Source organism: Phascolarctos cinereus, unplaced genomic scaffold (assembly GCF_003287225.1).
Source record: "Phascolarctos cinereus isolate Bilbo 61053 unplaced genomic scaffold, phaCin_HiC Scaffold_5;HRSCAF=322, whole genome shotgun sequence".
Classification (NCBI taxonomy): Eukaryota; Metazoa; Chordata; class Mammalia; order Diprotodontia; family Phascolarctidae; genus Phascolarctos; species Phascolarctos cinereus.
Genome location: NW_027555958.1, coordinates 110,107,630 through 110,134,824, shown reverse-complemented (window position 1 = coordinate 110,134,824; position 27,195 = coordinate 110,107,630). Strand labels below are relative to the sequence as shown.

Here is a 27,195-nt window from a genome sequence, read left to right as displayed (position 1 = left end):
TATAGGAGCATTAGAGTTAGCAAAGTACATATGTGATTCCATTTGAGCCTCATAACAATCTCTGAACTAGATTCTATAGGTATTATTACCTTGTTTTACAGATGAGAAAACAGGTCGGGAGATGTTAGGTGACACTTATGGTCACTCAAATAGGAAATGTCAATAGTGGAATTTGAACCTAAGTTTTCCTTACCCCTATCCACGAATGGCAGTCTCTCCCAACTCTAGTCCACTAGGCATACAACCACCAGATTAATCTTCTTGAAGCCCAGGTTTAGTTTAGGGCCTGGCTCACAGTCTTTCCTTCTTCCTCAATTCCTGTCTTTCATACTAGGGGCCTTCAACATACAAATTGATACTCCCTTAAACTGCCCTTACAGTTCCTCAATTTACTCATTTCACGTGACTTGCTCCTTACTCAACCTCAGCCATACCCAAAGATGGCCATGATCTTACCATCTTCTGCAAATACATTTCCTCCAGGATCATGAACTCTGAAATTCCTTTATCTGAGCACAATCTGTCTTTCTATCCTCTCCCTGTCCCTCACAATACCAAACCATGCTTTTTTATTCAGACATTTCTAACTGCCTTTCAGGTATCTCAAACTGGATGTCCAGTACTCATCTTAAATTCAACATGTCCAAAACCAAACTCATTACCTCTCCCCCTAAACCCTCCTCTCCACTACCTTCCCTATAACTATAGAGGACATCACCATCCTCCTAGTCCCTCAGGCTCTTTACCTCGGAGTCATCCTCAACTCCTCACTATCTCTTTCCCCTCATATCCAATCTGTTGCTATGGCCTGTCAATTCTACCTATGCAGCATCTCTCAAATATGCCTCCTCTACTCTGACACCATCACCACTCTCTTGCAGGCCCTCATCATCTCACACCTGAACGCTAGTTAGTGTGAGTAAAAGGAATTATTACTAGAATTCATTTCAAAAGGTAAAGTGGTGATCTAGAAAAAAAAAACTCTCAGCTTGCATCAGCAAGAAAAACAGTCCTTATTCAAAGAGAAGTAGTGTAAATGTCTGAAGGAGTTGGTGCTGCTAAGTAGCAAGCTTAGCTATATAGAATCCTTGCGCAATTGGTTGTTCTGGGCATCTAACAGCCAGAAGTTAACCCTTTCAAATGCCAAAACTTTTACATTTTAACATATGCTGAACCTTTTCTTGATGGCTTGAGATTGTCATCATTAGCATTAATCATTGTGATGCACACCTCAGTCATAACTGAAGATAAAATATTTTAGATCACAGATGCCCTCCTACCCCACAACTCTCCCCACCCTGACTGCTAACACCCTGGAGCACAAACAGTGTGGTATAGGGTTCTTAATCTTTTCTGTGCCATGAACACTTCCAGCAAACTGGTGAAAGCCTACAGAACCTTTCTTGGAATAATATTTTTAAATGAATAAGATGAATAACATAACATAGGATAACAAAGAAAACCCAATACACTGAAATACAGTTATCAAAATATAAAAAAAAAAGTTCATGCATCTCAAGTTAAGAATGACCTGGTATAGAGAGGAATGAGCATTGATTAGTCTAGTAATCAACAGATCTACATTTTGGTCTTAGCCCTGATATTCACTTGGTACTTCACAATGTCTTCCAAACATAGTTTCCTCATATGTAAATCTGAGATAATAATAACACCTACCTCACAATTAAATAATGTATTTAAAGCATTTTGTGAGCCTTAAAGTACTATATCGATGTAAGCTTTTATTATTGATAATAATTTCTTTATTAGCAAAATGGACAGGATATTTGCACTAGCAATCTCATGGGTTTGCTATGAGGAAATTGCACTGTTAACCAAAGGTGGTTTCATTGGTTAAAAGTGTTACACAAATGTAAATTGCTGTTATTACTTCGCTGGTATATCTTCAGTGTGACACGTAACACCTTCAAGGATTCTTTTGGGAAGCACAGTTACAGTATTTGTACATTTCCTGCCCTGCTTCATAACCTTTGTCCCCATAGATTGCAAAACTGCTCTGTCTTTTCACTCTTCATGAATGTCCCTATTGTCTGCTGCCAGAATGTTTACTTCTCACTGCTTTCTTCTTTCTTCCCTGCACTGTTCTTGCTTAGCTCTTCTGTCTCCTCTCGCTTCTTCATGGTTCGCAGCTTTCCCCTAAATGCTGGCCTTTAAGACAACATTGCTGGTACATCATAGTTCCTTTCCTTCTCCATAGCATGATGGCTATAATCTCTGGATCATCTGCTTTTCTCCAGCTTTTGTTGCTCAAGGACAACAGCCCTTCAAATCCAGCCTCAGACACTTACTAGCTGTGTGACTCTGGGCAAGTCACTTAACCATATTTGTTTCCATTTCCTCATCTGTAAAATGAGCTAGAGAAGGAAATGGCAAACCATTCCAGTATCTCTGCCAACAAAACCCCAAATGGGGTCACAAAGAGTTAGGCAATAACTGAAAAACAACTAAAAATTATTTATGCCAATGCATTAGCATATATAACCATGAAGACGATACAAATGTGCTTACATTTTTAAAAATATAGAAATGTATTATGGTAGTGAAGGAAGTCCCAGTCACATATCATATCCTAAAAGGCATAAAAAAGACAAAGTGTATGCTGATGATAGTGTCTGATGGTACAAACTGAGCGTTGTATGTTCTACATACAATAGAGTCACACAACGCAATTTTATGTATCACCCGCCTCCAAAACACACATTCACTTCTACATCATCATCTTTCTGGAAGAAAAAAGAAATATTATGGCAATCCATATTGCTGGTCTGCATCTCTTGGGACCTTGCTTGATACTTGCAAGAGCCTGGTCAAGATTGGGAAGGATACTAGGACAAGTGAGGAGACAATTAAGAATAATTATTTGATTATCAGTAATAAGGTGTCCTCAATCATATGGTGCTCCCCTAGAGGGTTTCTCTCTTATGTCTTCCTCTTATCCTGCACAGAACAGAGTAGAAACAAATAGACAGAAAGGGGCAGTCATGTAATTTTGTGACTTATGTACTTCCTAAGAAGTTAGAGACAGGTTTTCTGTTTCTTTTTTCCTCTATTCCACAAATCTCTTCTCTTCTTAATTTTTCCATTTCTCCCAGTGAGTCTGTCCTCCCCAAACTGCTTATATGAGACTGAGGTAGGCTCAGTCTAATCAGATTGTTGTAACTAGAGATAATAATGATATAAATAATAATGGCTGACATTTAGAGAGCACTTTAAGGTTTACAAAGTACTTGATAAGCATTCTCACCTTTGATCCTTATAATAATGCCATGAGGTAGGTACTTTAAGTATTATCCTCATTTATACATGAGAAAACAGGTTAAGAGCCTACCAATCAAATCAATGGAGCTTAAAGAACTACTGAACTCCAGAAAACACAATCACTCCTATCTATACCCAGAGATATGGGTGAGGGGAGTAAATGCCCTTCAGCTTTGAAAAATAGTCCCCGAGCTAGAGATGGGGAAAGATAACACTTAGCCCATTCATTGACTACTGGCCGTCCTAACTCTGAGGACAAAGTCTAGCAGCAGAGTAGACAATCAGACATAGGGAGGAGGAACTAAAGAAATGGCATAGCCTAATTCCCTAAAAGTATGCTTAGGTGGACTGAAAATATCACATGTAAATTTTGTAACTTTCCCCCTTGATTTGTTCCAGTGACACCACCCCTCCACCCTACCAAACTCTCTGCAGTGCCTAGTGATAATATTTCAATACTTCCAGAATCTATAATTCTGCTGACACAAATCACAACCCACCTATAATTGAAGAGGTTGTCTTCAAAAGTTGATGTAGCCAAAAAAATAATAAGCTGTATCACCAGAAATAGCATTAAAACCTTAAAAATCCCAAAAGAAAGGCACTGGGCTGTTTTCAAGAAGCCAGGAAGAGCAGGTGGTGGAGAGCCCAGGCAAGCCAAATAGGAGAAGTACTGTCAGTTAGCGACCAGTAGGGGACATCAGTGAGCTAAATTCTGGTGCTTGGGAGGGGAGAAAGAATAGCATCATGGGGACTGGTGGCCCATCATGTCTCAGGTGGGAACTGTGTCTTCTCTAAGCTCTATTTAAAGAGTGTGCTCCCAATATAGCATATTTTCTATAGTATCATGTATTTGATAGTATCACGTTCTATGTTTATTAATCATAATTTCCATGGTTTGGGTTTAAAACCTTTGGAATCAGGTGGGGAAGAGAGTTCCTTTGTCCTTAATACAGCACACTCTAACCTGCCTGAACTCTTCACACAAAAGAACATGTTTCCTTTCTAGTCTAATGACCAGTCTCGTATTAGCACCACTTCTAGCAATGAAATTCACTGTCAATTGTAATCAGCTGAATTGCATGTGTTCCTATTGTGCATGTATCCCCACCTGAAAAATGACGAAAGGTCACGACAGAATGCTGGCAGATGAATAATTCTGGTGCTGTGGGTCTGTTCTGTGAAATGACACACCACACATGCTTGTCTCTAACGAAGCAATATGTTAACACTTGTCACTCTGGCAGATAGCATGTTTTCCCTAAAATATCAACACATAGTTTTCAAACCCCTTGTTACTAAAAATAATGGGCAAGTGATGGAGGTCTGCCAGTAGACCACACAAGATGATTGTCATCTGCCTTATTTTGATCACACCAGATTCCTCTGGGGGACAAGAGGGAGGCGAATAGAGATAAGGAGATTATGGCAAGAACAAAACAAGTACCTGGAGCTGACTTTTATTTTTAAAGACAAGATCCAGGGATCTGAGTCAAGGCTGAGAAGGGGGAGGAGACAATGACCAGGTCATTTTTTTCCATAGCTACCAGTGGTGTAACTACAGTAGGTGGTTAGGGAGAGATACATCAGAGCAGAACTGCAGTTCTAGATTCTTTTAAGACCTCTTAGAATGCAAATCATCTACGATTAGGAGGAAGGTAGAAAATTGGAAAAGAATTTTTACAACCAGTCTCTCTGATAAGGGCCTCATTTCTAAATTATATAGAGAATTAAGTCAAATTGATAAGAATACAAGCCATTCCCCAATTGATAAACGGTCAAAGGATATGAACAGGCAATTCTCAGATGAAGAAATTAAAGCCATCTATGGTGATATTGATTAGAGAAATGCAAATCAAAACAACTCTGAGTTACCACATCACACCTATCAGATTGGCCAACATGACAAAACAAGAAAATGATCAATGTTGGAGAAGATGTGGGAAAATTGGAACACTAATGCATTGTTGGTGGAGTTGTGAAATGATTCAACCATTTTGGAGAACAATTTGGAACTATGCCCAAAGGGCTATAAAAACGTGCATACCCTTTCACCCAGCAATAGCACTTCTAGGGCTATATCCCAAAGAGATCATACAAATGGGAAAAGGACCCACATGTACAAAAATATAAATAGCAGCTCTTTCTGTGGTGGCAAAGAATTGGAAATTGAGAGGATGCCCGTCAACTGGGGAACAGCTGAGCAAGTTGTGGTACATGAATGTAATGGAATACTACTGTGCTATAAGAAATGATGAACAGGCTGACTTCAGAAAAACCTGGAAAGACTTATATGGTCTGATGCTGAGTGAAGTGACCAGAACCAAGAGAACTTTGTACACAATAACAGCCACGTTGTGCGATGACTAATATTGATAAACTTAACCCTTCCCAGCAATACAAGGATCTAAAACATCTCCAGATGCCTCATGATGGAAAATGCTATCCACATCCAAAGAAAGAATTATGGAAGTTGAACTGCTATTTTTTTTCTCTTCTATTGAGTTTTGTTTCCTCTTTCTGATGGTTCCTCCTATTGGTTTTAATTTTTTACTTACAACATCACTAATGTGCAAATAAGTTTAATAGGAATGTAAATGTATAGCCTATATCAGATTGTGTGCCGTCTTGGGGAGGGTGGTGGGGAAGAAGAGGGAGAAAAATTTTAAACTCAAAAGCATATGAAAGTGATTATTGATAAATCAAAATAAAATAATAAAAAATATATATTTAAAAAAAGAATGCAAATCATCTACTGGTGGTCGAGTGGCTTAATGGGACTGAATTAATTATAATTTCTTTTTCCACTATTACTAGTGACAGAGTGGGAGAGCTTTACTAAGAGGACACATTTCTACTTTTAGTTACCTATCAGAGCACTCTAAACCTCACTTTGGTCTCTTGAGCAATCATTTTAGGAGTGATGTTCCTGAAGCATATATCTAAATATATCATTCCACTCAATAAACTCCAGTAGCTCCCTATCACCTCTAGGGGTCATGAGACCTGAGTTCAAATGTCGCCTCAGACGTTTACTAGCTGTGTCACCTTGACAAGTCACTTAATCTCTAAATGCTTCATCTGCAAAATGGGGATAATAGTGGCTACCTTCCAAAGTTATTGTGAGGTTAAGATGAAATAATATTTTTAAGTGGGTTTTTGTTTTTTGGTGAGGTAATTGGGGTTAAGTGACTTGCCCAGAGTCACACAGCTAGCAAGTATTACATGTTTGAGGCCGGATTTGAAATTAGGTCCTCCTGATTCCAGGGCCAGTGCTCTGTCCACTACGCCACCTAGCTGTCCCTATTAGTGTTTTATAAACCTTATTTACAAAATAACGTTTTATTTTGTAAAACCTATCATTACCTAGGATCCAATATAAACTCTTCTTTATTGGCACATAAGGCGCTTCCTAACATGGCCACAATCCATCTTTCTCACCTTATTACACATTACTCCCCTTCATTCACTCTACTGTCTTCATTTCTCACATTCTCACCCCTTTTCTCCTACCTCCATACCTCTGCACATCCTACTCCACAAGACTGGAATAAGCTACTTCCTCACTTTTTCATCTTAGAACTGTAGCATCCTTCAAGACTCCAGCTCATGAGTTACCTCCTGCATAAAGCCCTTCTTGATCCCCCAACTACTAGCGTCTTCCTTCCACCACAAATTAACTTGTACTTGTTTTGTATATAATTATATATGTACACTTGTCTCCTTGGTTAGACTGTAGGCTCCTTGAGGGCGGGAACTACTTTACCTTTGTCTTTGTATACCAATTGCCTATCAACATGCCTGATACAGAGTAAGTGCTTAAATGCTTTTTGACTGAAAGAATGCTTAGAAGCTAGTTATACACACATGACTTATTAGTTATTGTCTGACCTTTGATTTTTTTTTCCCCTTGCTGGGAATTTTTAAAGGTTCTTAAAGGCCACAGTATGTAATCCTATCTATCATTCTTTTGCCCACAACATTTGTGGCAAATAATCTGCTTGGGAAATTAGGAAAGAATCCTTTGAAATTTGTTCCCAAGATAATATTGGAGAGAACATTTCTCCGGATTTGATTCACTTCAATAAACACAGAATTCACTGTGCCTTGAAAAATAAAATAGAGGCCTCCCATAAAAAGCCTGCCATTTGAGGGGCACTTTAGGGAGATTAAAGATGGCCAAAAGTAAATCTAAGACAGAAAATGATACAAAGGAGAGACATGGATAAAGTACTATAAGAAATCTAAGAACAAAGATTTCCCTTTCAGTCAGATTACATATATGATGAACCTTGGAGAAAAGAATGATTTTAACAGGTAGAGTTATGAAGAGGCCATACATAAATTCAAGGAAGAGTAGGATGAGACTGGGCAACATCTTGGATGGGGATTTGTGTTCACAGAGCATATGAAAGGAAGTAAAATGAAATATGATTCAAAAATTATGTTGTAGCCACTGTAAAGGATTTCAAACACATGGCTGGGGAATTTATATTTAATTCTATAGGCAATAGGGAGCAATTGATGGTTTCTGAGCAAGGGAACAACAGAGTCAGATCCATGTGACAGGAAGATTATTTTGGATAAGAAGTTAGAGAGTAGAGAGACAGGAGACAGAATCTATTTAGCAAGTTATTATAACTATCCAGACAAAAGTAATGAGGATCTGAACTGCACTGGTAGAAGTGTGAATGTTAAGGATTAGATGGATACAGGAGTTACTATGGAGGTAAAATCAACAGGATTCATCAACTAGAGGGATATAGGACTGATAGGGATAATAAAAGATTCAAGAAATGTTTCAAGGTATCCATTAATATATGCATTTACTAAGTGCCTACTATGTGCCAGGCACAGTACTAAGTACGGGGGACACAAAAAGAAGCAAAATATAAGAATGATAAGAAAAGATTCTTCTGCAGAAGGAACCTTTATTTAAGTCCTACTCTGTCTCCCCACTTGGTTTGCTTTGGGTCACATAAGGCCCAGTGAATGATGAGAAATCTCTGGAAGATTCCACCAAGTTAGAAAGGTTTCAAGCATGAGACTCTCAGTGGTCTATCTGTCATCTGAGGACCCATCTAGCTCAGTTCTGAAAGGCTCGTCCATCACCAGTCAGGTGGCCAGCAGGTGATAAGAGGATTATGTTTTTCAGCAATAGTATCAAATGAAGGAAAGACACTGATAAGCTACAGAGCATGCAGAGGAGGGGCAACCAGAATGATTACCGAATCCATGCCATAAGAAGATTAGAACTGGGGATGTTTAACCTGGAGAATATTCAGGTAGGACGTAAAGAGGTCTTCAAGTGTTTGAAGGGCTGTCATGTGGAAGAAGAATTAGCCTTTTTAGAGGAAGGAACTGGAGGCAATAGGTAGACGTGGCAAAGGGCAGACTTTAACTTGATATAAGGAAAATAGTCTTAACAATTAGAGTTTTCCAAAGGTAGAATAGGATGTGTGAGAAGGTAGTGACATCCCCAACATCCCTCATCTTATCAGGTACACTGACATGATATGACAACTTACCAGGCACACTGCTATAAGGATTTCTTTTCAACTTTAGAGTGGATTAGATGGCTGCTGAGAGCCTCTCCAACTTTAAAATTCTGTGATTCTGTGAAAACTGACTTAAAATTTTAAGATCATCTAGAGGGGCTGTGGTTTTCATTGGTGGAAAGAGGAAGTGAGGAGCTAAAAAGGAACTGTCAGGGAAAGGGATAGGACACTGACAATGAGTTTATAAGTTTTTCCTACTTTATGGTTTTGTCTTGGCTGTTTGAAAAGGAAAGTGAAATATCACTATGCGGCTCCATTATGTCTGTCAACCCAAAACAAGGCATTGACTAGCCACGCTTATTGCCCTAGCTTGTTTTGCTGTTAGTCTTGGGAATAGTTTGTCAACACAGGGATCCAACAGTCTTGTTTTCTCAGTGAAAAAATAATCCAAGTAATTCAGAGGACTGAAAAGCAAAACTGAAGCCATAAAGCATGATAAAATATAATCTATGACTATTCAGAGAGGAAAACAATAAGCAGACAGTCAAGATCCATTGCTTCAACATAGCATGAATTAGGAAATTTGTACAACAGATTGACATTTAGGTGAACTCTGTGATCATGAATTGTGTTCAACAGTTAATTAAGTGCAGTCTTTTTCTGTACGTGTGCTTACTTAAAATTTGAATATGTTTAATGGTTTTCTGGTTGTTTATGTGGTAAAAAGCCAAAAAACACAGATGATGAGGGTGGGAGGGAGAATGGGGGAGAAGAGGAGTCAGGGTGAAGGAGAAGGTGGAGAGGAGAAAAATAATGCTATTCATATAGGTCTTGGAAAAAATAAATCAAAAAGATTACTATGGCACACATTTTATTTTTGTTTTGTCACATGCTCTTGCCTCACCATCACATGGAAACATATTTCTACATTCTCTCCTAAGGAACTATTAGTGTGAGGCAGGACGGGTGGAGGATATAGAGCTGGTCTCAGAGGCAGACAGACTCGGGGTCCATGTGCCCTTTGCACAGACAGACTGGGTAACCCTAAGGAAGTCACTTCATCTTTAGTGATACAAGAAACTTATTAAGACTCTTAAGTTGCAGAACAAGTGGCTGATCTGCATTGGTCAAGTGAGTTTTCTCATTAGAAATTCCTTACTCCCATTAACTCCTAAGTCCAAACAAGAATATAAAAGAAACTCTAAGCATTAAGGATGAAGTTTGTTGATTTCTGGAAAGCACCTGATACAATGGTGATTTAAAGTTAGTAGTAAAATAATTAGTAGGGGCAGCTAGTTGGCAGTGGACAGACCACTGGCCCTGGAGTCAGGAGGACTTGAGTTCAAATGTGACCTCAGATACTTCACACTAGCTGTGTGACCCCTAGGCAAGTCACTTAACCCCAACAGCCTCAGCAAAAACAACAACAACAACAACAACAAAAAACAATTGGTACAGATCAGAAGTTATTTCTTGAGTGGGGGAAAGTCAACAGAGTTAAATTTATAAAAGCAGAAGTCCATCAATGGGGAAGTGACTAAACAAATCACATGGCATACCAATATAATGGACTATTATTGTGTTGTAAGAAAAAACATATGGTAAACATATGTATGAAGTATGGAGAGACTTACATGAACTGATTCAAACTGAAGTAAGCAGAGACAAAAAGTAATGTATACAGTGAATACAACAATGTACGGGGAAAGAGTAATAATGACAAAATAATCAAAAAATGAAGATTTCAAAATTACAAAGAATAAGCATGGCCTTAAAGAAGAACTATGAGAAGAAACTTTCCCTGAATCCTCGGAAAGGGTGTGAGGCCCCTCAGTCACAGCATATATTTTCAGAATTTTTTTTCATCAACTTATTAATGATTTGCTGATTTTTCCTCTTCTTCCTCTTTTTCTTTTAAAAAATTTGTTATGCAGGATGGCTCTTTGGAAGGGAAAAGGGATGAACACAGAGAAAAATTCAGGTAAAATAAGCAAAAAAAAATTAATAAAATCATTTCTTAAAAAAATCAATCCTCATCACCAGGAAAGACTTCCTGAACAAAGAACCGGAATAATGATTTCAGTGACATCAGTACTTATGTAATGATAATCATTCTATAGAGCCACTTCTTGGTGGCCATCCCATAACTTTTAAAGAATGACATACTAATAAATATTAGTACATTTCTCCAGTTTTCTAGGATTTACTCACTCTGTTGGTTCCCAATTTTCATTTCCATCCAGAAAGGAAGTGAGGTAGGTAAGATGAGACAGGCACAAGTAGTAAACTTGTATCTAGTTCAGCTCTGAGGTGGTCTGTAAAGTACGTATTTTCTGATAAGGCTTTAGCTGCAGTCCTCACTCTTTAAGAATAAAACATTAAATTACAAACATGGTGATTTAGTGCAGTATCACATTTCACCCCCCAAAGTAGCTAGCTTTACTAAAACAACAACATGTATTTAGTAAGTACCTACTAAGTACAAGGCACAATCTTTTTGTAATTACATATAGTGTATTCTTCTTCTATCCATAATAGGAAGAAATCATAGAATTGTGAAGCTTAGAGGAACATGTAATAGCATTAATTTTACAGACAGAACACTTCTGGCTAGTGAAGTATTTAGCCATTATCCTTGCTCAAATCAAGGTATACACTTGCTCACTACCAATAACGATGGTTTCTATGTACTAATTTAAACAAAAATTGTTAGTGTAATGCCTTGATCAAAAAAGTCAATGGTGCCATCTTTGAATATGATCATCAGTGATGTGGGAAGCTGCCCACAGAGTGCCAAGCCTGGAAGCAGGAAGATTCATCTTCACGAGTTCAAATTTGGCCCCAGACACTCACTAGATGTGTGACCCTGGGCAAGTCACTTAATCCTGTTTGCCTCAGCTTCCTCATCCGTAAAAAGAGACAGAGAAGGAAATGGCAAACCATTCCAGTAACTTTGCCAAGAAAACCCCTAATGGGGTAATGAAGAATTGGACATGACCGAAAAACAACTGAACAGCAACAAAATGATGTATACATGTTATATCAATGTAAAAATAAAGATGCTCAATCCACAAGTCTTGAAATTTAGCACCCAGTCATGATCACAGAAATGCAGGTATGTAGAAGTACACAAATAACAGTGGTAGCAGTAATAATAATAATAATAATAATGATAATGAGCATTTATATAGTGCTTACTATGTGCCAGACATTGTGTTAAGTGCTTTACAAATATTACCTTATTTTTATCCTCACAACAACCTTGGGAGGTAGATGCTATATTATTATCCCCATTTTATGGTTGAAGAAACCAAGGCAAGCAGAGGTTTAAGTGATTTGCCTAAAGTCATGAAGCTAGTAGGTATCTGAAGCTGGACTTGAACTCAGGTCTTCCTGATTCCAGGACCAGAGCTCTATTCACTATTCTACTTAGCTGCCTACTAGATAGACAGACAGACAGATAGATATCAGTCTGGATATGTGTGTGTGTATACACACTCATGTATATATTTTATATAAAAACACCATATTTATTCATATGCAGACAATCTTGAACTTGCAAAAGATATGGATGTGGGGGAAGGAAGTGGTAGAACAGATGGGACAGCAGCAGTCCATAATCTGCAGGTCATTTATAATTCTGATATTTGTAAATCTGGAACTTTCTATATATACATCCTTTGGTATTTCTCTTTCCCAAATATTGAAAAATCAAATGAAATATTTTTCCTCTCTAATGATCCCCTTACTTATTTCCAGATTTGTAAAAAAAGTAATTGATTATATTGGTAGAGACTTCTTTTACATGCTTTGTTTTTTGCCAGAAAGACTGAGTTGCCACTGGCTAGGCTAAGCACTATCCCACCACAGAGAGAGAGAGAGAGAGAGAGAGAGAGAGAGAGAGAGAGAGAGAGAGAGACACACACACACACACACACCCCCTAACTCCCTAATCTCACTACTCCACCTACCTCCTTATCTTTAGCTCCTTCTTACCTCCCCTGGGCTAGAAGTACAGGACAACCCGTACCCTCAATTTCCTTGTAACCCTGTGAGAAGTTTCAGGGATTCTCAAGCAATGATCTGGTGCTGTAGCAATTGTCTGGTCCTTCTGTCCTTGAACCAAAGACAAGTGACTCCTAAATCTAAAATTTGAAGAGAAAGAAAATCTTCATTATATGCTTCATTTATTCATTCAAATGCTTATTAAGCATCTACTTATGTGCTGATCACTGAATAGAATAAGCAAACAGAATAAGAAATGTGTATGACTGCTAATGTGAGCTGTGGTGAACAGGTCCCCAGAGGAAAAGGAGTGACTAGGTGTGAAAGCAGGAGAACCAAGGCGACAGACACAAGTGGCACGCAAAAAAAAAAATTGTGACAACCAAAGCAGGTTACTGAATTGAGCAAGACAGTAAAAAAAGGTAAGTCTAAATAGAAGACACCTGGGTCAAAACCATAAAGAAGCTGGACAAGAGTTTTACAAAGTTATTTCAGTCACTGTTGAAACAAGTTGTAGAATGACAGGTTGTGTCAGACTGTGGCTTCCTCTTAATGGAGCTCAAGGACATGGTAGCCACATACAACAACAGCCTCTTAAAAGAGTCACAGCATAGATACCAGAGATTCTGTTTTTTCTATGCCCAACGATAATAACTGACAATTACCCTAAAAATTTAGAAGACAACTGGGTGTGATACCTTTCATAGCTATTGTTAGGGTATGAAGTCTTAATCAAGCAAAGGACAGAAGTGATTATGAAAGAGAAAATGGGTAATTTCTATGACATTAAATCGAAAAGCTTATGCACAAGCAAAATTAATGCAACTAGGACAAAAAGGAAAGAGGTAGCAAAAAAAGTTTGTATCAAATATCTGATTAGGGTCTGATATCCCATATATAAAGGTGACTAAGTAAATTATGTGAGACTAAAAACCAATCACTAAAATATAAATGGTCAAGGGATATCAAGTTCTCAAGAGAACGGCAAAATATTAAAGAATGCTCCAAATCAGTAATAACAAGAAAAATGCACATCAAAACAACTCTGAGGTTTCATGAACACCCAACAAATTGGCAAAGGTGACAAAAGACTGGAAATCACTGTTGGCAGGGTTGTAGAATGACAGGTACCCGAATACTCTTGTTGGTTAAACTGTGAATCGGTTTAAACATTTTGGAAAGCACTTAGATTAATTCTAAGAAAGTGACTAAAACGTTCATACCCTTTAACCAGAGATTCTACTGCTGGAAATATATCCTAAGGAGGTTAGCAATTTTTTAAATGCCTTAAACAATAAAATACTTATAACAGCACTTTTTGTAGCAGCAATGAAATAGAAACAAAGTAAATTCCCATTTATTGCAAGGTAACTAAAGAAGTCGTGGTACTTAAATATAATGAAATATTATTGTCTGGAATCCAGAAAAGCTTGAGGTGACTATTATGAACTTGTGTAAAAAGAAGCAAGCAGAACCAGAAAAACAATATACAGAATGATTACAACACTGTAAATAGGAAGAATAACAACCACAAACTGTATGCTAAAAAATAATAATGACCAAGCTTGGAAAGAATAAAGAGATATGAAAAGGGATCTCCCTGAACTCCTTTGTAGATCTGGGAAACTATGAGTGTGGAAGACTGCATATAATACGTACTTTTTGAAAGTGTTGGTTAGTTTTACTGAAACTTTTTTGGGGGGTTCCTTTTTAGTCTTTGTTTTAAGGGATGATAGCTTTCTGGAAGGGATACATTGGGAAATGTAGGTGATATAAAAACAAAAAAAATCAAAACAAATTTATTCTAAAATAATGGCAGATATTTACACAGAACTTTACCTTTTATAAAGCCCTTTAAACAAACATTATTTTACTTGATCCATTCAACAATGCTGTAAGGTATAAACATTATCTTCATTTCACAGAAGGAGAGGTTAAGTGACATCATAGAGATAAGTGGCAAAGCCAGAACTCAAGCCAGTTGTTCTGAACATCAAATGGATAAGCTTTCCACAACCTCACGCTGCCCTTCCAAGAAAGCTCTTACTAAATTAGACATAAGACAGTCATAGAGAAAAGGCTTTTTTGTCACTGCTCATTTCCCTGATCAAATGAGCCTTCTTAGATTGTAGTGTTGGTATTTATAAAATTAATTTAGTTGACTTTTCCCCTGTTCTAAAAACAAACTTCAATCTAGAGTAATTAACTTAATCCTACATTATTAAATCTTTGGTGTATCTAATGCTTTCCAGGAACAGATTTTTCGTTTCAGTATTCAAACTGGTTTTCTACTCAACTATTTCCCCCACCAATTTGCTCTTTCATGCTTATAAAGTATCACATAAGGGGGAATGGAAATATATTTGCATATGATGAGTCTAGAGTGTTCCTGTATCTGATAAAATACAAATAATTTGTGAAACATGTATTTCCCAATTGGATACAGTTCACATACACTATAAGAATAAAAAAGCCAATTACAGAACTGAAGCAAAGTGATTTAGTAGCTATATCATATTTCTCCTTCCACTACCCCTCAAAAGCTAACTTCAGCAACAAACAGACATTTATTAAGCAACAATATCTTGCAAGTCTAAAATAATGAGATGTTGACTCATGGTTAGCTCCTAGGTATAAAAACAGAGTTCTATAAGGAATAGAACTGCCTCCAGAAGATCACAGAGGTAAAGCTGGAAGGAATCTAAAAAGTCATCTATAGTCCAAACTTCTCATTTTAAAAATAAAATGCCCAGTAAAGCAAAGTGTTTGCCCAAGGTCACAAGGGTGGTAAATGAGAAAGCCAGGATTGGAATCAAGGTTCTCCGATTAGTTGTTGTTCAATTGTTTTTCAGTCATGTCTGACTCTTCGTGACCCCATTTAGAGTTTTCATGACAAGGATACTGGAGTGGTTTGCCACTTCCTTCTCCAGCTAATTTTACAGATGAGGAAACTGAGGCACAGTTAAGTGACTTACCCAGAGTCACATAGCTAGTTAGAGTCTGCAGCCAGTTTTGAAATCAGGTCTTTCTGACTCTAGACCAATGCTCTATCCACTGTGCCACCTACCTGCCCTTTCTAACTCTAAATCCAGCGTATTTCCTACAGCCCTATCTTGCTTCTTGTATCCCAAAATGTGAAAGAAATGTCACTTGAGGAAGTGTTCAATAAAAGCATGAATATTAGAACTTGATTACAATTAATTTTGAAACTGTTTACTATGCAGTTCTAATTGGTTCACTGTACTTCACCAAAGGGAAGTTAGAATTTGAAAGTTCTATTTAAGTACAGAAGTAAAGTACGACCCAAAGTTAATCAACTTTCACTTTTCCTATACCTTCCTAACTGCAGTGAACCCAGGAGTGTGCTGGGGGATCGTTAAATTTTCAGTGTGACCATTTACACCTCAGAAAGAGGCAATCACTTTTATAAACCACTGTTTTGTCATTTTTCTAGATCAAAGAAAGTGTTCATGAGGATTAAACTTAAAAGTGTGTTTTGTCTACTTTTTTTTTTCTGGAAAGGCCCATTGTTAAACATTGATTAGCATACCTGTATCTGAGTGAAAATACATAAGGTTAAGAAAAGTAAGGAAAGTTTATGAATGAACATGGGGGGGGGGAGATGCCATGAGATGGATAAATATGGGATTTAAAGACTGATTTCTAAAATGTTGGCTAAGTTGATTTAAATCTGCTGGAGATTATAATCAGTGTCATGAGCAATTGCTGGAAAGACTTGTCCATTTGGGGAATTGAGACAAACAACGGCTGTTATTGGGGAGGATGTACCCAGAGCTGCTGACCTTATCACTGAAGGCTAAACTTCTTTAATTCATTAAAATCATAAATTCCTGAATAAATTTTTAAACAACCCTCAGATATTTTGCTCTGGCTCCTTTTAAGAATGTACTTCTAGAGTGGACATTGATCGCTTTTTCATGTGATACTCTGAGTAGGTAAAATATGGAAAAACTTCAACTTAGCCAGCAGCAGCCCAGACTACTGTGTGAACAGGGCTATGGTGGTGGGAATCAAAAAGTCTGGCTTCCTCACAGGAAATGTGTGAGGGTAAAAGCTGATATGGAGAAGAGAAAGGCGTACTTATCAAGTGGATCATATAAAACTTAGCAGTAACATGCGATCTCTGTGGTAAAGAAATTTGAAATAACCCAGAAAACTATTTGAAATATCTGGGAAGGGCAATCAAGACATGGGTGGATCTTTAAAAATTACTTTGATGTTAAAAATAATAACAACTCAACATAAACAGCTAGTTCTTAGAGTGTCACAAACGTAAAAATGTTGTAGAGTCATTTCAGTCATGACTGACTCTTTGTGACCCCGTCTGGGGTTTTCTTGGCAAAGGTACTGGAGTGGTTTGCCATTTATTTCTCCAGCTCATTTTACAGATGAGAAAACTGAGGCAAACAGGATTAAGTGAACTGCCCAGGATCACACAGCTAGTAACTATCTGTGGCTAGATTTAAACTTAGGTCTTCTGACTCCAGGCCTGGCACTCTATCCACCTAAAAATGACATCCTGAAACTTCAGAAAAGAGTAACTTTGAAGGCAAAAAGCTGTGGCCAGAATCTGATTTACTTCATGGTCAAAACAACAGGAGAGAAGGTGAATTGGCAACTTTATAGGACAAAATACATACTAATACATTAATAATAATAAAGTCACAACCTCTCTACACTCAGTTTCTTCATCCATAAAACGAGGATGATAATAACAGCATCTAATTCATACAGCTGTGGTGAGGATCACATGAGATGATCATATGTAAAGTACTTCGCAAATGTTGAAACACTGTTATGCATATTGGCATATACACACATTTAAACATACCTTTATGACAAACTCAAGTGTTCATATTTCAAAAGAAGTACACCATGATTACTTAATTGGAGGTTGGAATTCTTAGAATCAAAAAGAAATAGTTCCCACTGATAAGGCCTCTGATGATTTTTTTAAAGTATATATTCTTGGCATAAGATTACAGGATCATAGACTTTGACCCAAGAGTACTCTCAGAAACTGTCTGGTCCAATGCCTTAATTTTACAGATGAGGAAACTGAGGACCAGAAAAGTTAACTATCTTCCCCAAGGTCAGGATTTTAAATGAGATTACCTTACTCCATATTCAGTGTTCACTGTGCCAGTAAGTTCTATGTATCCACATGTAATTACCACATATCACAATGCAGTAGAAAGATCACCGTGCTGGGAAGTCAAAAGATCTGGATCTCAGTCTTGTCTTTTAAATTTGCTAGTTTGCTATAGGCAAATCACTTAAGCTCTCAGCTTAAACAAATCAATGTAACATGGGAATATCAATATACCTGCACTGCCTACCTAACAGGGCTATTGTGAAGGGAATACTTTGTAAATTTCAGAAACGAGAGAGAGAGAGAGAGAGAGTGTGTGTGTGTGTGTGTATAAAATAGACTATTACTGCTACTGAAATAAAAGCTTTTTCTAAAGCAAAACTTCATCTCCCTGACATACAATTCTGCCTGTCTCTAAGATATCGTGCATATTGTCAGGATTTGTTTTCCCAAGCAAAACTAATGCATGCAGGCAGGGAATATTTCCCTCATCTCTCCATGTCGATTTCAATTGTTTCAAACTCCACAAAGCACATTCCATACTGTGAAGTACTAACTTTAATTCAGAATACGATGTTTCTTTTGCACTGAAGCTCCCACATGATTTTTTTATTTGCTCTAAAATGATAAACATTTCTCCATATTTGATTAAGAGAAATAAATCAAATAACAGGAGGTGTAGGACACTATCTCTCATCTACTCTTATGATTTATCAAAGATAGGAGGAAAAGGGTAGGAAGGAAATAGAAAAAGGAAAACTTAAAATGAAGGAGAATCCTCCCAGATGGAGCACCTCTCCTCTTTCCTCTTATACCTTTCATCCCATTCACTGTATTAAGTAAATCCCCCTTTGTTTGTTCAACAAACCATTACAATTATAACCAGTTTAATGAGGAAGAACTTGAACTCTATATAGCTGTCCTTGCTATCCATGTGTGTGGTCCATTCCACAGCCTATTTACCGGACTGTTTTCAGTTGACTATTCCATCCTTATCTTAGGACCTCACAATTTGTCTTAAGAATAAGCTACTCCTTTTCTTACTGCTGTTATGTGTGCTGCTACTTCCCAGTCCACATTTATATTGGAAGTTGTGCCCCACTGCATGCTTGAGGGGTTTTTTATGCCCACTCTTGATTGTGATTTCTCTCCAATGCAGCTCCTTTACATAGAAGCTGCTTGGGCTTCCTGACACCAGCCTTCCTTTCTACATACCCTGCCAGCAGCATTCCAGTTCTGAAGGACACTTTGCATCCAACACATGAAACCTAAAGGGTAATGAAAGGGTTAGTCAAGAATAAGGGAAAACATTTAGGGGAGATATTTAACCTCTCTTCAAATACATTTAGTACTATACTGTGAAGGAAGAATTCTGTTAAGTTCCAAAGACCAGAACTAGGATATTTAGGTTCAAGTTCACAGGATTCTCCATCTGACTGCATTTTTTTTTCTGCACATGGCACCACTATTCACTTATTCTCCCATTGTCTCATGTTTGTATCTTTGATTCTTTCCTTTCCTTTATCTCTCATGTGCAATGAGTTACCAAGTCCCAACTCTTCTATATCCATAACATTTCTAATGTCTTCTTTTTACTTCTCGATTCACCCATGTTCAAATTAAATAATATATGTACAGCACTTGATAAAACCTATGTGCAGTATGAACAGTAATAGTAGTAATAATGATATCATCATCATCATCATCATCATCTCAAATCTTCATTATCACTAGCCTGGACTAATGTTAACATACTCCACGTAGGACTTCCTGCTTCCACTTTCTCCTTTCCCCTATTCATTTTTTATATCACTGTAAGAACACCCTTTTTTTTTTTTAAAGGAAACGGGTTAAGTGACTTGCCCAGGGTCACACAGCTAGTAAGTGTCAAATGTTTAGTCTGAAGCCGAATTTGAACTCAGGTCTTCTGACTACAGGGTTGATGCTCTATCCACTGAGCCACCTACCTGCCCCTTAGAATACCCTTTCTTATAATAACAAGATTCATTTGGAAGAACAAAAGGTCCAGAATATCAAAGGAACTAATGAAAAGAAATGCAGGGGAAGGTGGCCTAGCAACTCCAGATCTTAAATTGTATTATGGAGCAGCAATCATCAAAACTGCTTGGTACTGGCTAAGAAACAGAGTGGTGGATCAGTGGAATAGGTTAAATATGCAAGATACAGTAGTCAATGACTATAGCAATCTATTATTTGATAAACCCAAAGACCCCAGCTTCTGGGATAAGAACCCACTCTTTGAAAAAAACTGCTGGGAAAACTGGAAAACAGTATGGCAGAAACTAGGCACAGACTCAAATCTCACAGCATATACCAAAATAAAGTCAAAATGGGTTCATGACTTAGATATAAAGGCTGATACTATAAGCAAACTAGGAGAACAAAGAATAATTTACCAATCAGATCTATGGAGAATTCATGACCAAACAGAAGATAGAGAACATTATGAAAAGCAAAATGGATAATTCTGATTATATTAAATTGAAAAGTTTTTGCACAAACAAAGCCAATGCAACTAAGATTAGAAGGAAGGTAGAAAATTGAGAAAGAATTTTTACAACCAGTATCTCAGATAAGGGCCTTATTTCTAAAATACATAGAGAATTAAGACAAATTTATAAGAATGCAAGCCATTCTCCAATTGATAAATGGTCAAAGGATATGAACAGACAGCTCTCAGATGAAGAAATTAAAGCCATCTATAGTCATATGAAAAAATGCTCTAAATCATTATTGATTAGAAAAGTGCAAATCAAAACAACTCTGAGGTACCATATCATACCTAACAGACTGGCCAACATGACAAAACAGGAAAATGATAAATGTTGGAGAAGCTGTGGGAAAATTGGAACACTAATGCATTGTTGGTAGAATTGTGAAATGATCCAACCATTGTGGAGAACAATTTGGAACTATGCCCAAAGAGCTATAAAAATGTGCATAGCTTTTGATCCAGCAATAGCTATCACATGTACAAAAATATTCATAGCAGCTCTTTTTGTGGTGGCAAAGAATTGGAAATTGAAAGGATGCCCATGAATTGGGGAATGTCTGAGCAAGTTGTGATATATGAATGTAATGGAATACTATTGTCCTATAAGAAATGATGAACAGGTTGACTTCAGAAAAACCTGGAAAGACTTGTATGGTCTGATGCTGAGTGAAGTGACCAGAACCAAGAGAACATTGCACAATAACAGCCATGTTGTGCGATGAGTAATATTGATAAACTTAGCCCTTCTCAACATTACAAGGATCTAAGATATCTCCAAAAGCCTCGTGATGGAAAACGCTACCCCCATCCAAAGAAGGAACTATGGAAGCTGAATCACTCTCATTTTTTTCCTCTTCTATTGAGTTTTGTTTTCTCTTTCTGATGGTTCCTCCTATTGGTTTTAATTTTTACTTACAACTTCACTAATGTGAAAATATGTTTAATAGGAATGTAAATGTATAGCCTATAACAGATTGTGTGCCGTCTTGGGGAGAGTGGTAAGGAGGAAGGGGGAGAAAAATTTTGAACTCAAAAGCATATGGAAATGATTGTTGATAAATCAAAAAAATTAATAAATTTTTTTAAAATACACTTTCTTATACACTGATCTAGTCATGTCGTTCTTACACTCAAAAATACTCAATGGCTCCCCACTACTTCCTATAAAAAAAGTTCAAACTCCTTTTCTTGGCATTCAAGCTCCTCTACAGCTTGACACCAACTTGTATACAATCTTACCTTTCCAGCTTCATCTTATATTACTTATTTCCACATCCATGCTTCTACCAAACTGAAGAGCTAAGAATGCCAGAATCTCAGAGGTGGAATACACCTCAAAGGTCATCACAAACCTGGCAGAGAATTCCTTTCACATAAACATTCTCATTAAGTAAGCAGGAATCACTTCCCACTAAAACTGCCCATGACATTTTGAGATAGCTCTGCCCTCCCAAGCCTCCATGCCTTTACTCAATTGTTTCTTGTGGATGAAATGTCCTCCATCTCCCAGGTTTTCCTGTTGAACCCTGTTACTCATTCCTTTAAAGCCCAGTTCAAATATTGTCGTCCGTCGTCCCCCCGCCATGAAAGCTTTCTCTCATTCTCCTAATTGGTAACTAAGGTCTCCTTGGACCTCATCATGGCACTTTATTACCTGAGAGGTGATCCTAAATAAATTTCTTCCTTTCTACATCCCATTTTCCTCATCTTCAAAATAAGAGAATTTGAATAGGATCATAGATAAAGAACAAGAAAGGACTGAAGAGACCAGTTAGTCCAATCCCCTTATTTTGCAGATAAGGAAAGTGAAGTACAGGGTCACATCAGGTAGTACAGGTGCTAAGTATGAGAAGGAGGACTAGAAACCAGATCCTCTAATTCTAGCTCTAACACTCTTTCCACTGCACCACATCACCTCCCTAGATGACACCTGAGGTCCCTTCCAACATGTTACCATATTTCTACTAAACTGTAAGTTCACTGCAGAGAGGAGAGATCCCATATTATCTAAGCTTTGCATCTCTTCCAGCACCTAAAATATACTGCTTTGCACACAACAGGCACTGAATAAATGTTTATTTGACTTGCTGATGACCATGGGCAGGAAGCACAGAATCATAGGATTTAGAAATGGAATCTTACAGGTCATCTAGTTCAATCACCTCATTTTACAGATGAAGAAATGGGAAGTAACTTTTCAGGTTTCATGGCACTAGCCACTTAGTTTTTGTGAAGATGCCTTGTAAACTGTGAAGCAATATACAAACCTCACCTCATGCTTTACTAAGAAAATAAAGACATTTACATGAGATCCCTCTGTGTTATCCTACTCTACATTTCAAAACCCCTTGACATTCCCCTCCTCTGCTCTAGCCAACAGAGGGATGGAGGAGCTGGGAGCCTTCTCTTTCCTTGCCCTTGCCTTCCCATAAGAAACCGGAAGGCGAGATCAACACTACCTGTTGCCACTGAGGTGAACCACTGACCTTTCTCCCTCCTTAATCCACCCTCATTGGCCCATAGCCCAGTTCCCACCAGGCATCTCAAGCTCAACATGTCCAAGACAGCACTTATTATCTTTCCCAAACCAATCGCTCTTCTACACTTCTCCTTTTCTGTCAAGGGTGCAACAGTCCTTCCCAAAGTCACTCAGATTGATAAGCCTGGAGTCATCCTCAACTCTTCACTATCCCTCACTAACAAATCCAATCAGTTATGAGATCTGTTCACTACTTCCCTCACATCCATCCCCTTTCTTCCATTCATACAATCATCCTCACCTAAGGACTTATTGCCTAATGGTGTCCCTTCTTCAAGTCTCCCCTCTCTAATACAATGTACACTGCCACCATAGATTTTGCAAAGCGGAGCTCTGTCTACATCATTTCTCTTCTCAAAATTTTCAAATGGCTCCTTCTATCTTCTAGGACAAAACACCAACCCCTTCATTACTTAAAGTCCTTCATGGCTTTGCTTCAATGTCTTTTTCCAGACTTAATACACCATCACTCCTGTTCCATGCACTCTACAGTCCAGCCAAATTGTCTAACTTGCTGTTGCCTATACACAACATTCCTTCTCCTGTACTGTGCATTTGCACAGGCTGTCCCCTGTGCCTGGAATACAATGCATCTTTATTTCCATCTCATCAAATTCCTACTTTCTTTCAAAACTCTAGGGCCATCACATAGACTTTTTGTTACTCAAGGCCTTCCCTTTTGACATTATTTTTAAAATATCTTACACTCATTTATATATAATATATGATATGTAATATATTATATATAACATACATAATATATTACATATTATATATAATATATTATTTCCCCAGATAGGATTTAAACTCTTTGAGGATTGGTACTATTTTATTTTGGCCTTGTATCACCAGTACCTAGAATAGTATTTACTATATAAGGACTAGGATCAGGACTAGAGCCAGGGGTGGTGAACCTGCAGCCTGGAGGACACATATGGCCTGACAGATCTTTGGGTGCAGCCTTTTGACTGAGTCCAAGTTTTACAGAACAAATCCTTTTATTAAGGGGGATTTGTTCTGTGAAGTCTGGATTCAGTCAAAAGGCCACACTCAAGGACCTAGAAGGCCATATGTGGCCTTGAGGCCACAAGTTCCCCACCCCTGTATTAGACCAATCAGTTAATCAATACTTTAATAAGCTCTTGCTATGTGCCAGGCACTGTACTGTTCAGCATAAGATTCAATATTCAATAGAATGGAGAACTCCTGAGTGAGGAAACTCCCCCTTATCAATGCAGCTCAGCACCTTCTCTGAGAGCACTGAGAGGCTTAAGTGACTTGCCAAAGTGTCACACAGCCAGTATGGGTTAGAGAGGGGAAGCTTGCTCTCTACTATGCCACAGTAGCCTCTCCTGGTATGTAACAGGCGCTTAACAAATGCTTGCTGATTGTCTGGCAAACAATAAAGAACAGTAAAGTGCCCTGGTATTTGCTAAAGCTGGATTTTTTTTTTGGTCTTTTTGAAAAATGTATCTTTGACATTTTTCCATTATTTTGGTAGTCCCTTCACTCCCTGCTTAAGAGTCTGCAAAGAAATCACGCAACCAGGGTCTTCTTTACAGTACTCTTTTCTTGTAAAAGTTGGGGCAGCACTTATACTGTTTCAACTTAAAATGGTTCTCAATATTTAGTAAAGCCTTTTGCATTTTGTTTGACGGTATAATAATAGCAATTCACATTTAAAAGGGCTGTCAAGTCTACAAAGGGCTTTACTTATAACAACTCTGTATTGAAAAGTCACTTTACTTGTGTTATGTGTGAGATCTATATGCAAATCCAGTTGGACAGGCTAGAAAACTAAATTTGCTTTTAGCAAGTTCAAAGAGGCCACTGTTGAATTTTTAATGAAAGTTTAAATTTCATAGCAATATTCAGAAGAAATTAATATTTTTAATTCAATAGAATTCTGTATCCACAAGTGCAAACCAATGCAATAAAACAACCTAAAACAAATTAAAAAGAGAAAGACTAGGTTTAGTCAATAGCCAAAACATTATGGTCATTTAAACATTTAAAAACTTGAGATAGTGTTAAGATTTATGAAAACTAAGATTTCAAAAGATTTAAATTTCAAAACTTTATTACTCTGTATTATAAAAATTGGTTTTAATACTTGACTCCTTTTCTCAAAAGGAATTGCAGAGAATTTTCTTATTTTAGGAGAAGTCTTCTGAAAGTAATCTGCTAACAAATATGTTCCTTTAGAAGTTTAAAAAAGGCAAACATTCTAAAACAGAAACTAATTTATCACTTATATGATTATCTAATTCTACTCTATTTTAATTTCTTGACTTGACAGTAAAGTCTATATTCCCCTTTTTTCAAAACAGAAAAACACTTTCAATCTGAATTAAAAAGCATTAGATAATTCAGGCAAAAAAAACCCCTCACAATTTGGGGGTGTGCATTATCCAGATAAATGCCTCATTTCTTCAACTGACTTTACATGACACAGTGTTCAATAAAGCACCATTTTAAAGGTCTATCTTTCCTCTCAAACCACTCTCAGCATTTGCTGCAATGGTTTAATTGGGTGGTCCCAAAAGGTTGTGTTTTGTAGAGCTTTACATTAATAAAATGTCATGAAAAGACAACAAGAGTAAAATTATCCTGGACAATTCTTTTTGTTTTGTTTTGTCCCTATTAGCCATCGACGGGCTTTGTTCTCGACAGTCACCCATGAACAATAACCAATTTGTGTATCCAGAGACATGGAGGAGGTTCATTTTCTGCTTCACAAGGAAAGGATACATATAACGTGCAATATGCAAAAGAGGGAGAGGAGTAGCTTAGCTTTATTGTCAAAAGATTCAAATTATCACAAAAAAAGAAAGGGATTCTTTTCTGAACCCAACAATAAATACCCCCTTGGCCATGGAGGGTTCACACAGGAGCTTATTCTTAAGCTGATCAATGTAAGCAGCATGGCAGAAATAAAAAGAACCTGGCACCTTGGAGATAAAGTAGTTCAGACTTTCCCACCTGCCATTTCATTACCAAAGAAATGCAGCCATAGATAATAACAGAAAAAAGCCAAGTGGCTAAGAAAGTAACCTAAAAATATTAATTGCTCATTAAAGAAAAGATCACTTGCAGTGATTTAAGAGCAGTAATTTAATAAGCAAGGGAAAAGTAAAATTTAGCAAAAATAACATATTTACGTTTAACATTATCCTCTTCACAGACCAAAGGATAAGAATTTTACTTTTTATGTTATGATAGTAGATTACAAAAATGTTTCTATTAATAAAATATTTCAAATTATTAAAAAGAGGCAATAAAGACCATATTTTCTACTTTAAATGAAGTTCACCATTCTCCAGAATAGGTATTTAACAGAAAATATACATGTATATTCAGTGCTCTCTGATCCACTTCTTCCTGGGAGTAAATTTTTATACCTTCTGCATCTTTACAGCCATTTGTTTCTAGGAATCCCAACTCATCTTTTCCTCAACCTTTGAGGACCTCAGTTTCCTCATCTGTAGAATAAGATATGTAAAGTCTCTTCTATCTCTAATGTTCTAATTTTCAAAGTTCCTTTAACAATGTCAGGGTCATTTTGCTATTTAGAAGCTGACCCACTTGGTGACTCTGAAATAACTGGGACATTTCTCTTTGTTTTTTTTTAATGTCTTATTCACATCTAGTTACTTCTAATTTTAGTTAAACAAATTTCCCAAGTCAAATTATTTTTATTGTTTCAAACATGCCTGATGGCTGGTAAAAGAATTCACAAAGAAAAGATATTATATGGAATTTGTTTTTGAAAAGCCTCTCAAACAAGCACTCTATTTTTAAGAGCATCCGTTGCAAGAGGAAATGAACCCACCTTCCTTCTCTGATTAAGAAGAGATAATGGAATCTTAAATCAGTGTGGTATCTCAGAGCAAGCAAAGAACATCTATGATGTTCTAAGTCTGACATCTTGAGATTCACCCCCAAAACAAAAGTATACTTTCAAACCACAATGCAGAATTGCTTCTCAGCTCTAAGAGGATTTTCTTAATGACATGACCCTAAATTAACTTACTGAAAACTGTAAATACTGCACCAAAACTCTTCCAAAATTACATAATACACTCCAGGTGAGGCATATTGCAAAGGAAAGACCATGAAGACTTAATGACAACAGATAAGGAGGATTTAAAAAACTCAAAAATTTCTAGGTAGAGTGACTGGATGCCTCTTTGTTTAGGTGAAGAAGTGATATCTAAATGGAATGTGTAGCAGACAGTTGCAAAAA

At 37.3% G+C, this 27,195-nt stretch overlaps 1 protein-coding gene across 11 annotated transcripts in view; it reads right to left on the bottom strand.

The window, feature by feature from the left end:
- The window catches only part of PLAGL1 (PLAG1 like zinc finger 1), a 138,825-nt gene that overhangs the window by 19,107 nt on the left and 92,523 nt on the right, over nt 1-27,195 (bottom strand). For 6 of the 11 annotated variants that reach the window (XM_078155088.1, XM_078155085.1, XM_078155093.1 and 3 more), the window contains 2 exons: nt 12,774-12,922; nt 10,989-11,139 (listed from right to left, as the gene is read on the bottom strand). The exons of 1 other annotated variant lie outside the window; for it this stretch is intronic. The gene's annotated coding sequence lies outside the window, so the exon portion shown is untranslated. Of the gene's footprint in view, nt 1-10,988; nt 11,140-12,748; nt 12,923-19,110; nt 19,164-27,195 lie in introns of all 11 variants that reach the window. 4 more of the 11 variants (XM_078155089.1, XM_020972473.2, XM_078155087.1 and 1 more) reach the window with 4 other exon arrangements.